The 12169-nt window shown below is 44.4% G+C and overlaps 1 protein-coding gene and 1 long non-coding RNA gene across 2 annotated transcripts in view; one reads left to right on the forward strand and one right to left on the reverse strand.

Annotated features, from left to right (window-relative positions):
- THRB (thyroid hormone receptor beta) overlaps window positions 1–12169 on the forward strand; it is a 381609-nt gene that overhangs the window by 177709 nt on the left and 191731 nt on the right.
- Window positions 3316–5226, reverse strand: LOC116666363. Its single transcript, XR_004323175.1, has 3 exons — window positions 5129–5226; window positions 4565–4626; window positions 3316–4338 (listed from the first exon to the last, which is right to left on the reverse strand). It is a non-coding gene; the product is annotated as an uncharacterized LOC116666363 (long non-coding RNA).

The following is a 12169-nucleotide window of genomic DNA, read 5'->3' on the forward strand; positions in this document are numbered from 1 at the left end:
ACTACTTAGGGGTATGAAGACCGGATGGAGAACACTTGCTCTAAAGCTTGCTCTGGGAGGGTGCAGGGATGAAACAGAGCACACTACTGGATTATTATAGTAACGTAACTGATTGAGCTGTTAAGTCTGTGCAGTGCATAAGGGTTGGCAGCATAAAATTGGGCAGAGTCACTCTCTTTGGCATGGTTCATGGACAATAGAATTGTGATTTTTTTTGCCTCTGCTGATGAATTTTCTTCCCTGACTCTATTTGCCAGGAGGTAGATCTTAAACTCGGTCTTCCTGGGAGAAATAGGGCTGGAAATGTGGGGATGAAGGAAGGAGACCCGGGGGGGATGGCTCAGATGAGTCTGCTCTAGGCCTTCAATCCATGGGCTTTTCCTCTCACCATCTTTGCTGGCTTCCCGCATCACAGTCCATTTGGTGAGGCCAGGTGGACAGATGGAAGAAGCAGCCAGTAACTGGCCACTTGACCTCCTGCAGCACAGACCTCAAGCCCAGGCTACAAATTCAACTGTCAGCAAAAGCTGGGCAGGTGACTTAAATGAGTCATTTCTCAAGGAACTGGAAATTTGAACTTTTGAGTGAAATGCCCTGTTTTTCCAAATGTTGACTCATTTATTATTATTATTACTGTTATTATTATTTTATTTAACACTCGATACACCAATCAGAACACTTATGCAGGGTGGACTAGGTCAACAAGATGCCAGTTAAGTCTTCAGCCAGAACACCAGCTTCTTCGTCAGGAACTGCCTTTGTGCATTTTGTTGACCTCACAATGAAGTGGGTGCTGTGATGCCTTTAGGGCTTCAGTACAAGGGACAGCTCTGCACCCAAGGACCTGTCCTGCCCCAAATGCTGAAACACCCCAGTTGAGAAATGCTAAAAAAAAAAAAAGTGGGAATTCTCTAGTTCACCACATGGTGTCAAGTTCAACTCGGGGTTGGGGCCAAGACCCTGTTTGGTAATGAGGAGAAAATGAGTTTTCCTGGGGCACGTATTTCTATTTGGTCGGACAGGTAGGCAGACATAGCAGGTGTCAAGGACTGCAGGTTGTTGACCACTTTTGGCTCATCTCACATCCTTGCAAATCTTTGCAAAAAGACTTTAGAGAAAGGCTTTATTTCCCCTTTTTGGGGATTTAGCATGCTTACACTCTCCAGAGAGTTGTAACTTTTCTGTTTAAAATGACTTTCACACGGTGTTCCCCCAAGGAAATGACATGATTGAAGGTTTATGTTTGAGAAAAGGTCCCTGCTGCAAAAATCCCATTATAGAGAGTTCAGCTGAACTCTTCATTTACTCGTCTCCCGAAAGGAGTTATGCTCCAGGTACCATCTCCTGGGAAAGACACAGCCTCACTCTCCCTTGTTTGAACAAATTGAATTCACCCCAGTTCTCTGTTCCACAGCCACTCCAGTTCAGCCGAGGTGTTTGTTAGGGTTTGTTCAGTGATGATCTCTTTCCCTGAACCAAAGAGGGTCCATCCAATCCATTGTCTGAGATTGTATGAATGACAGAGTGTTTTTGTCCCTTAACATTCATTTAGGCTTCTGGTGAGCTGTCATCGATATGTCAATCCACTTACAACTTTTTAGTGAGATATCAATGCATATACTAATAATGTATGTAGACTTGATGAGTTTTTAAATAGATGTTCACCCATGTAACCACCACTCAGAAGGGAACACAGATCATTTCCACGCCCCAGAATGTTCTCTCATGCCTCCCTTGCTCCCCCATCAGTACATGACTCTTACCTCAGGGTTTACTACTGTTCTGATTTCCATCAGCATTGATTCATTTTTTTACCTATTCCACTTCAACTTCTTATACATGAAATTACATAAACACTCTTTTGTATTTGACACTTTTTGCTGAATTGAGACATTCACACATATTGTTCTGGGTATCAATATGTTATTCTTTTTTATTGCTGAGTAGCATTGGTTATGTGAATATACTACAATTTTTTAATTCATTCTCGAGTTGGTAGGCATTTGGGTTGTTTCCAGTTTTGATGAGCATATGTATTTCTCTTGGATAATACCCAGGAGTAGAAATGCTAGGTCGTAGGGTAGGTGCATATTTACTAGGAACTTCCCAACAACTTCCCAAGGTGGTTGTATAGACTGGTTGTACCACCAGCAGCACATAAGATTTCTAGTTGCTCCATAGCCTCTCCAACACTTGGTAATGTCAGTCTTTTTAATTTAGTAATTCTGATGGGTGTCTAATGGTGTCTCATTGTGGCTTTAAGGTGCATTTTCACCTAAAACAAATGAGTCATAAAAAGTATTGAAGTTCGTGATGAAGCTTTTAAATTCTTAGCTCCATCTACCACCCATGTTATAGTTATTAACCCTTTTCAGGAATCCTAACTATTTCTCTTTCCTGAGAGACACGATGCCGAACTGTGCATCATTCCAACTTTGTCCAATGTAGAAATCCCTCAGCCTCACCCCTTGTGTGGTATCCCCAGGATACAGCCCTGATCAATAGTGCCCAGTGGACACCCCACATTGCTGCCATATGCACCAGGCAATGAGTTTGCCCCGAAAGACACAGGGCAGTCTGCCTGTTCCATAAGTACCCAACGAACCATTATGGAGCACTGACTTTATTCCGAGAGCTATGCTGAGCTTTGAGGAAGCAATGGGGAGGGACCTCAGTACAGTCCCTCTCTTGAACGTCTCACAGTCTAGTGAGGGAGAGAACAAGTGAGCAGACTAGTGTCATGAGGAATGAGTGCTTTGAGACATGTGTCTGTTCAAGGATCTTGAAGCCCAGAGTAAAGGTGCTTGAAAAGAGCAAAGTCTTCCCAGGAAGAGTGAGAACCCAAGTGAGTGTTTCAGAAAGCAGACGGAGGGTATCCCAGGCCAGGTACCTACAATGCAAAGGCGTGGAGGTGAGCCTCTGTCTGGGTCCCCAGGATTGTCAGTGCAGCTAGAGTGTAAGGCTTGTGTGGAAGGACATTGGCAGGAGATGCAGCCAAGACCATGGAGGGTGTACTTAGGTGAAGATATATTTTGCAGAATTTCATCCCAGAGACTCTCCTTCTCAGTTTACGTACAAGCAAAAATGCTTCCCTTTGGCTGTTGTCTCTGAGTTGGGACTTCCACTCATCTTTTGAAGTTAAATTGCATGATGTTTGACTTGTTTCAAACTTCTTACCTGGACCCGAACACATTTTCTGTTAAACAGTTTGCAACGAATGTCTGCGTTCTCATATGTGATAGCCTAACTATTGTATTTTCTCCACTGGTAGTCTTTTGTTTTTGTTTTTGTTTTTGTTTTTGGATGTGCCTTCCAGACCCAACTCCCCAGCCCGTGCAAGAGCCCTGAGTGTGGCATATGCCCACTTTTAGTTTTCCTGCGGACTGGAATTTTATTCTAGGGGTTAACATCTGTCTTTTTGTTTGAGGGAGTGAGACATTTACATTCCTAATCAAGGATCTTCTCATCCAAACGAAGTCAGTCCTGATAACGTCCAAAACCTTCTCGGTCAAGCACAGCCGAGGAGCACGTAGGGTATCAGAATCACCTCCGCTGTATTTAACAAACTCTCATGTAACATGTATGCCCTCCCGCGTTCCAGGCGGTATCCTCTACATGACACACAGCAGCTCATTTAATCCTCACCACCACGCCAGAGCCGGAGCGTAGTATCTCCACCCACAGATGGGAACTGAGGCAGTAAGAGGTTTGGTGACGCGCTCAAGTCACAGGCGGGATTCGAACCCGCACATTCGTTCTGGTGACCACCGTGCGGCGGCTTCTTCCGCGTGACATAGCGAGGAGAAGCTCAAAGAAACAAAGTTCATTCAGCAAACATTTGTTGAGCAACTGCCGGGTGGGTGAGTCAGCAGCACCTTTGCCCCAGGAACTCTTAACCTATTTGAGGAAACAAGGGGAAATAAAAAAAACAGTTTGCCATGCAGTGTTAACTCCAGGAGGAGGGAGGCAGTAACGAAGCCTGGGGAAGGGAGCGGGAGGGCTTGGGTCTCAAACACAGGCTCGGCTCCCGTGTGAAGGTGTGAACAGGAGGGGCAGCTGTCCGAGGCCCGAGAGGGGAAGGTGTCTGGAGGGGTCAGGTGTGCCGGGGGTGGGGGGCGTTAAGGAGCACGGGCTCCCGAGGCGCTGCGGGCGGGGCTGGCGGAGGAGCTGCAGTGGGGGCGGGGGCGGAGGGTCCCGTTTGCAGACCGGAGAGCTGGGCTTCATCTGGTACCCACTGGGACGCCACTGCGGTGTTGCATAGAGAAGAGAGCTGACGGAGACTTGTCACTGCTGTAACCCAGCATAGGAAGAAAGCTAGCCGTTCGGGGCATCTGGAATCTAGGAAGATGGTGTAGGTGGAGAAGTTGACAATAAATTATGGCATGTGAACTATAAACATGCAGAGAGGGGACATGAGAGGGGAGGGGACAGGTGAGAGCAAGGGAGGGGAGGAGGAAGAAAGGAAGAGAGAGAGAGAGAGTGATGTTTGCCAAAAGGAAGGGAGGAGGGGGGAAAGAAGGGGAAAGCACGGAAGAAAGGGAAAAAACAGAAAACATGTCAGTACCTTTAAAGTATTTCATGGTATTTGTCATTCTCTTTCTGCCTTACTTCAGATATTGTAATAGCCTATGATGAAAAAGAATATATATAAAAAGATACACATTTTATTTACAAACCAGAGATAGAGTCACAGACATAGAAAACAAACTGTGGTCAGGGTAGGGGGAGGCAGTGAGGGATAGATCAGGAGTTTGGGATTAACAGATACACATTACCATGTATAAAATAGGCAAACAACAAGGACCTACTGTATAGCACAGGGAACTACATTCAACTTCTTGTAATGAGCTCTAATGGAAAGAATCTGAAAATATATATATGTGTATGTATGTATACGTGTAACTAAATTGCTTTGCTGTACACCTGAAACTAACATTGTAAATCAACTACACTTCAATAAAAATAAGAATTTAAAAATTATATATATATATATATGCATAATTGAACACCAGAAAATAACACAACATTGTAAATCAACTATACTTCAATTCAAATAATAATAATAATAATAATAATAATAATAATAATAATATCTCATGGTAAAATGTTAGTGGCAAAGTCCACATACGGTTGAGGCTTTTGGAAGAATTTTCTCGGCCGGCTTTTGTTTTGGTGGCTCCCTGGCAGTTGCTGTCATGGCTCTGTGATAGCCCATGGAGATTCCTTCTATCCACAGATAATTTGTCAGGCTTATGTAAGACTTCATTTAAGGGGCATTGCCTTGGCATGCAGACAGCTTCTAGACTTTACACACCAGCAGAAACATGTTCTCTGAAGAGTGCAAGAAAGCAAATTAAATTCATTGCTCAGCACCCCAGCAGCAAACAAGTGCAGCAGTATGGGACATTTTCAGAATAATGCTTTTCATTTTTTTTAAAGAAAAAAAAGGTCATTGGAAATTCAGCCTCACAAGCCTGAATCTCGATGGCTTCCAACCCAAGGAAGCCTCAGATATTCGGGAATCACAAGCCTTATTTCGAACCACATTTTTCTTGTCCCCTTTGCCAGGTAAAAGCAGCATCATTAGTGGATTAGCAGTCCTGCTGATCAGGCTGCGCCGGCTGGCGGTGGATTGGAGTGGGGAGGGGGGTAGAGGGTCTCATGGTCACAGCAGCGGCCCAGGGACGTGGATAAGGTAGCATGTCAGGTGTTAGCTGTCCAGGCAGCCTCCTGGTGTTATAGGAGTCTCATTTCACCCGGGGCTTAGGTTACCACAAGCCTTGCTCATCTTCCTCTGCAAGCCTGGCTCCTGGTAGCAGGATGGAGGCATGGTGTGGAATCCCAGGTGCGGAGAACAGCCCCAAGTCATGAGCTGTCTGTCCGGGGGGAGTGTTATGTGGCAAAACCCATGCAGTCATGACGCCAGCTCAGCGTCGGTCGGCACTGGCATCTGAGATGCATTTCAAGGGCGTCTAATTGGGATCTCTCAGCCACATAAGTGTGGGATGTGGCTGTGGGTTCTGAGCAGTTTATCTGCTTAGAAAGCCTTCCTTCCTCCTGGCTTGGGAGCAGAGTAGGAGCAGATTATGCCGAGGGTGTGGAAATGTCAGCAGGTCCTGACAGCCGGTAGAAGAGCAGGGTAAGTGTCACCGTGACGCCCTCCGTGTGGATGCTGAAGAGGGTTTTGTTTCCATTCCTATGTGTGGGTCAAGGCTTGTCCATCTTCAGGGTGTGGGCTTCCAGTGGCCAACTTAGCTGAAAAGTCTAATATATCATTGCTAAGGGTGAGATTCCACAAATGTGCTTTTCCAAGATTTCTCATTTCTCTTGAAGTTAAAAGACAAGGCAAAGAAAATATAAGCCCTGGATTTCAGGCTTTCTTGGTGGAGGATTGACGGGTAAAGAGGTTAATAAAAGGATATAGATTATACTGCTGTGTTTTCTAAACATTAAAAATTTTAAGGAGATTTGTAAAAGAAAAATGATCTTAACTAGAAGATTGAATGCATGTGTGAATGCACAGTTGTAGTCAGTTTCTAGGGCCATACTTGGAGGGGCACTGAGTTCCCCCAAGTGGCATATCTGAGGGAACAGAGAGTGGTCCAGGGAAGGTGCGGCTTTGGAGATGCTCCATGTTCCACAGGAAAGGTGGGAAGGCCTGGGGGTGTTCAGTCTGGAAAGAAAGGGCTGCAGAAGGGATCACAGCTGTTTTGGGTAGAAGGAGGACGACCAGAGTGAGGAGACTGCCTCTTCTCTCTTCCCCGAGGAAAAGGGTTTTATCCTTTGGGGAAGGGAAGGACAGACCTCTTTGACAATCTGATTTAAAAAAAAAAAAAAAAAAAAACACGTAGGCTTTCTTCCCAGAAAGTGCACTTAGATAAACACAAAACTGGCACCTAATATTGAGGATTTCCTGGAACCTTATGAAAGAACTCCCATTTCCAACAGTAGGACTGACAGTGAATGGAAATTTCAGGATTTGGTTTGATATAAGAAAGAATCCTTAGAGAGTCTGGCAGGTGCTGCAGTGGAACCAGGCTCTTCATCAGGGGATTTACTCCACCCCTGGAATCTGCGTGAATGATCGGGGGAGCTTCAGACTCACCAAGACCGGGGCCTGGATACAGGCGGTGCTGCTTTTAGATGTGGATCCTCAGACAAATTATTTATTCTGCTAACTATCCCTTCACTCCACTGGGAAGTGCAGGTCACAGCTGCCTCGGGGTGGTTGGGATCATTCAGTGACAAAGGGTATATAAGATGCTTGTCCCAGTACTAGAGTGGATGCTGAGCCAAAAAGAACTTTTCTAAGTAATTCTCAAAGATTATGAGTTGAAAGAAAGAGCAGGAGAAAGCTTAATTCCTTCCTGTGCATACGTTCTTCATAATTATGTTCCTTCTTCACTGTTAAGAATACGCGGGACCGCATTCTCGCTTTGTGTGGGAAGTAACCAGAAATGTCTAGCTCCAAACATGTACCAGATTTATATTTTTTTAAAAAAAACTTTTCAGATGAATTGAAAGGTGGTATTATGGTATCTTCAAATTAAAAAAAAAAAAAAAAGAAAGCACTCTAACCCAAGTGTGAATGAACGTTGTAGAAAATGAAAGGTACTTGAGGTATTTCAAAGAGTTTTCAATAAGAAACTTATCCTGAATTTCTATTTCATAGAAGAGGAAATGAGGTTGCAATTTTAGGTAACACTTAATAATGGGAAAGAAAAGCAACTGTACATCGGGTGAAAAGTGATAATACTAAACCATCACAGAGTCTGTCATAGCTGTTAAATGCCTATCTTTGAGATTCTAGAAAAGAACAGAGTTTTTTCAAAGCGCTTTGGTAATGGGCATCTTAAAACATCCAGTGGGGTGTGAACGAGAGGATAGGAACATTTAGTCCCATGGGAGGCAGGATATTCTTAGCAGCTGGCGGCTCCAGGGAACTGGTCCAGAGTATTTGCTGCGATGTGAATCATGTTTAATTCACCAAGGAGCAAATTGGTGTGGTGCACCTGCTACATCCAGAGCTCTGTTCCTGGTGCTGCTGGATGGGATGGCGGAGCTGTCCCTCACCTACAAGGACCATAGGCCAGGCTGGGAGTTCAGCACACGCTCCTGCAGGGGTGAGTGGTACAGGCAAGGATTCCCCAAGTCGCTGAGAGGAGAGAGGGAAGGTTGTATTTGAAGTCGATGGCATCTTTCATGGAGGAGGTGAGAACTGAGCTGGGTCTTGGAAACTCGTAGGAGTTTCTGCCTTTCGATCTCAGTGTGTGGCAGCATCATTCATCTGGGTGTTCAGTCCAAACACCTAGAAGTCATCCTTGCTTTCTCTCCTTGTTTTCTCTTTCCCTCACCCCTACGTCCAAACTCTCAGCAACTCCTGCGTCTTCTACCTCCAGAATGTATCTGGAGCCTGCATGCTCTCACCATCTCCACTGCTATCACCCGGAACCAGGCCACCATCATCCCCCTGAAACGCATCAGTAGCCTCTTAACTCAACTCGCTCCTTCCACTTTGGGGCCCATCCTCAAACCCGTTTTCCGTAAAGCAGGCAGAGTGATCAAGTCGCCCCTGCGATTTGAACTCTTTGGAGTTTTCCCACTGAGCTAGAAAATGAGGTCTTCGCTCCTCACCACAGCCTGTGAGGCCCAGCCTCACAGATCCCGCCCCCATCCCTCTCCCCTTAGCTCACCGTGGTCCAGCCACACTGCCTTCTGCGATGCTGTGATCCAGTTAGACGTACAACAGAGAAAAAAGCATGTGCAAGTGACTGAAGGCCCTAAAAAGAGATCAGCTCACAATCCACAAGAAAGCTTCATTTAGTCATGATTTGGCCACACAAACGTGGGCATAGATGTAGGAAATGTCAGCGTGGTTTGATTTCAGGGACCCCCGGGGAAGGCTCCTTGTGTATTTTAGAATTTACCTCCCACGCCAGCTTCATGAAATGCTTTCCCAGGATAATATATTTTATTAAATCCCCACCAAAAAGTACGGCCAGTGTTTACTGTGTGCCAAGTCCTGGAGCTGCAATGCTATAAGATAAGGAGATGTGGAGACCGACCTTTCAGGCTACCAGGGGGCGCAGACGATGACAACAGAAAATAATCACAATGAGGAGTTTTACAAGATGCCCTGAGAACCCAAGGTGGGGGCTGCCTAACTCTGACTTGGGAGGGCAAGGAAAGCTTCCCAGGGAAAAAGCCATGTTAGCTGAGGCTGGACACAGTGGATGTGGGACAGAGGGCAGAGGCAAGGGAGCGATATTCTTGGCAGGGGAAACAGCACATGAGAAAGGACTTAGGGATGGCATCGCATGTTCATGGAAACCAGAAAAATTCTTGATGGTGGTGCCATGATAAGAAGGAGGAGGAGAGGAGGGAGGGGAACCAGATATGAGGGGGAAGCGGTGGCCTGCGGACCCAGAGCCTTCCAAGTCACCCTCAGTTCTTCCTCCCTGTCAGTGGCAAATGAAAGGTTTCAAGCAGCGGGGTGACATCCCCTGATGTGTGTTTTAGAGAGCTCCCTCTGACTAGAGCATGAAGAGAGGGGCAAATGAGAGGTTAGCAGGGTAACCAGAAGGCTGTTCTGTAATCGAGAAGAGAGATGATGGTGGTGTGAAGCAACAGAGAGGTAAGAAGAACTGAGAAAAGTTCAGAAGAGAGATGTAGAAAGGATCATCTGAAAGACTTGGAGATAATCTCCAGGAGCAAAAAGGATGTTTCCCCGTGTTTCCACCATGGGCACCCTCTCCCAGGGCACTGCTGGCTAAGATGGGCTCAGGTGTGAAAGGAGACTCGGGAGAAGATGGGGAGAAGTCACACTAGAGAGTAGATACCTTTCTTCTTTTTTTTTTTTTTTTAATGTGTGAGCATGTTTTCTTTGCTATGTGGGCTCTGTAAATTCTGAAAATAGATGGTGGGAAGTCTATGAAAGGTGGAGAGAAGCGACGAGAATTTTCCTCAGAGAATCATTGCCTCCTCCTTAATGTTGCTTAAGCCCTGGCCGAGACACCAAGCAATTCTTCTGTCATCAATAAACAATATTAAAGAGAAAGACTGAGTCGGCTACATAACAGCAGGGTTCTTTCCAACGCCATTATTCTGTGACACCTGTGTTGATACTTTCCACCATCAAGGTGCGTCGGGAATCTTACCTGCTTTGGACAAGGTGATTGCAGCCCCCTGGGGGATAAAAGTGTTTCCTCATCCCCTTTGGCTTCACATCCCTCTTTGGCCCTACTCAGGTCTCATTTACATTTTGGATGAGTAAATGTCTGGACTGTCAGGTGTTTTATAAGCTTCACGGACATGTGAATGTGAGAGAGGCAGACAGACACAGAGGAAGATGACAGTAGGTACCTTCCTGAGACTCCATCCAATTACTTTAATTTCTGTGACATCATCCCACTTTAGTTGAAGCCTTCTGAAATGAGTAGCTCTTGTTTTACCTGTTATTTAAACTCGTATTAAATGTGTTTCCGTGAGAAAGCGAGTTCCTGTACAGCTAGGTTTCTCATCCTCAGCATTATGGATACTTGGGGCCGGATAATTCTTTGCTGCTGGGGGCTGTCTCGTGCATTGTAAGATAGTTAGCAGCATCCTGGCTTCACTTCCTCGATGCCAGTAGAGACCCAATCATGACAATCAAACGTGTCTTCAGACATCGCCACATGTCCACGGAGGTGGGGACCAAATTGCCCCAGTTGAGAATCATTGTTCAGGGCAGTGTTTCTCAAAACATTGTGCTCAGACCAGAGCATCAACATCATGTGAAAACCTATTATAAATGCAGATTTCTGGGAGAAAGAGACTCTAGGTGCGGGGCTAGTCACCTGCGTTTAAGAAGCAGGCCAGGTGATACTGAGAGACGCTGAAGTTTGAAAAGCACTGCTCTAGAGCAAACGAATGTTCACTAAAGTTTCACCAGAAATAGTTATTTACATTAAAAAAAATTTTTGGATGAGGGAAGATCTCTCTTCCATTTTGCTTTCCCTTTTGAGAAAGGAAGTGAAAGGACATTATTTCATTTCTATTTCATTTCTGCAAAGATTGTTGATACATAGTTCTCTATCATGGAAAATTCTTACAGAAACCAACAATTTTTAAATAACATGAAAAGTTTGTTACTCTGGAACGGAATTCTTTTTTCCTTAGTTACCAAAGATCGAACAATAGTAGCGTGATTGGGTATCAGATTGACAAAGAGAGATTTTAAATAGGCACATGGAAAAACTTTCTGCAGGTAGACTAGAAACGTGATACAGAGCTTTCATTCAGGGCAGCAGGCTCGCTGTCCAGCACCCTGCAGCATTTGGGAAGCAGAGGCAGGTGTCTGTAAGGGAGACCTTCCCTCTGTTTTCCTCTGTAGCTTCTCTTGTCACTTGTTTATTGACTCATCCCTTCTCCATCCAGAACAGTACTAAATAAGGGGCTGGAGTTTTCTGATCTATTTAAACAGCGGCTTTATAACACATCTTACAAATTACAAAAGTTCCAATAAAACTTCTATTCTTCAAGTGCTTTTTCAAATTCTGGGATTGCGGAGCAACTCAGTGATATTGACATCTTTACGAAATACCTATTGGGTTCCCAAACGTTAGGTTGGATTTCAAAAATCATCTTATTAGAAAGGAAGCTTTCACTTAAATAATTATTTTTAAAGAGTCAAGTATGCCAAAATAAGGAAGATAAATTTAGTAAGACTTTATTTATTCTTTTTTCATGTATTGATTTGTTTAAAAATATTTATGGAGTGTCAACCATATAAAAGTGAGTAAGACAAATATTTATTCTCTGACCTCATGGAGCATACTTTTTCTGTAGTCAGAGGAAAGAGACAGAAAGCAAATAATCCAACAGTTCAGATTTTGGGTTGAACCCTGTTATTGGATTATGAGATCAATTTAGTTGGTCACAAACGTCTTTCATGATTGTTTCTTTAAAGAACAAGCTAGAATAGAATGAAGAAAGTGGACCTTGTTCCACTGTAGCTCTTAAATGTGTTAGTTCATCAAACTGTCATTCCAGTTGTATGTATATGCCAGGGTATAAATCAGACATTTCGTGTTACGAGTTTTAAAAGTTTGAAAAATACTGACATTTTTAACCTAAATGAATCAATGAAATGGTTTTAATTGTAATGCATGCTGTGAACAGGCTAAAGATC

Source organism: Camelus ferus, chromosome 1, assembly GCF_009834535.1.
Source record: "Camelus ferus isolate YT-003-E chromosome 1, BCGSAC_Cfer_1.0, whole genome shotgun sequence".
Taxonomy (NCBI): Eukaryota; Metazoa; Chordata; class Mammalia; order Artiodactyla; family Camelidae; genus Camelus; species Camelus ferus.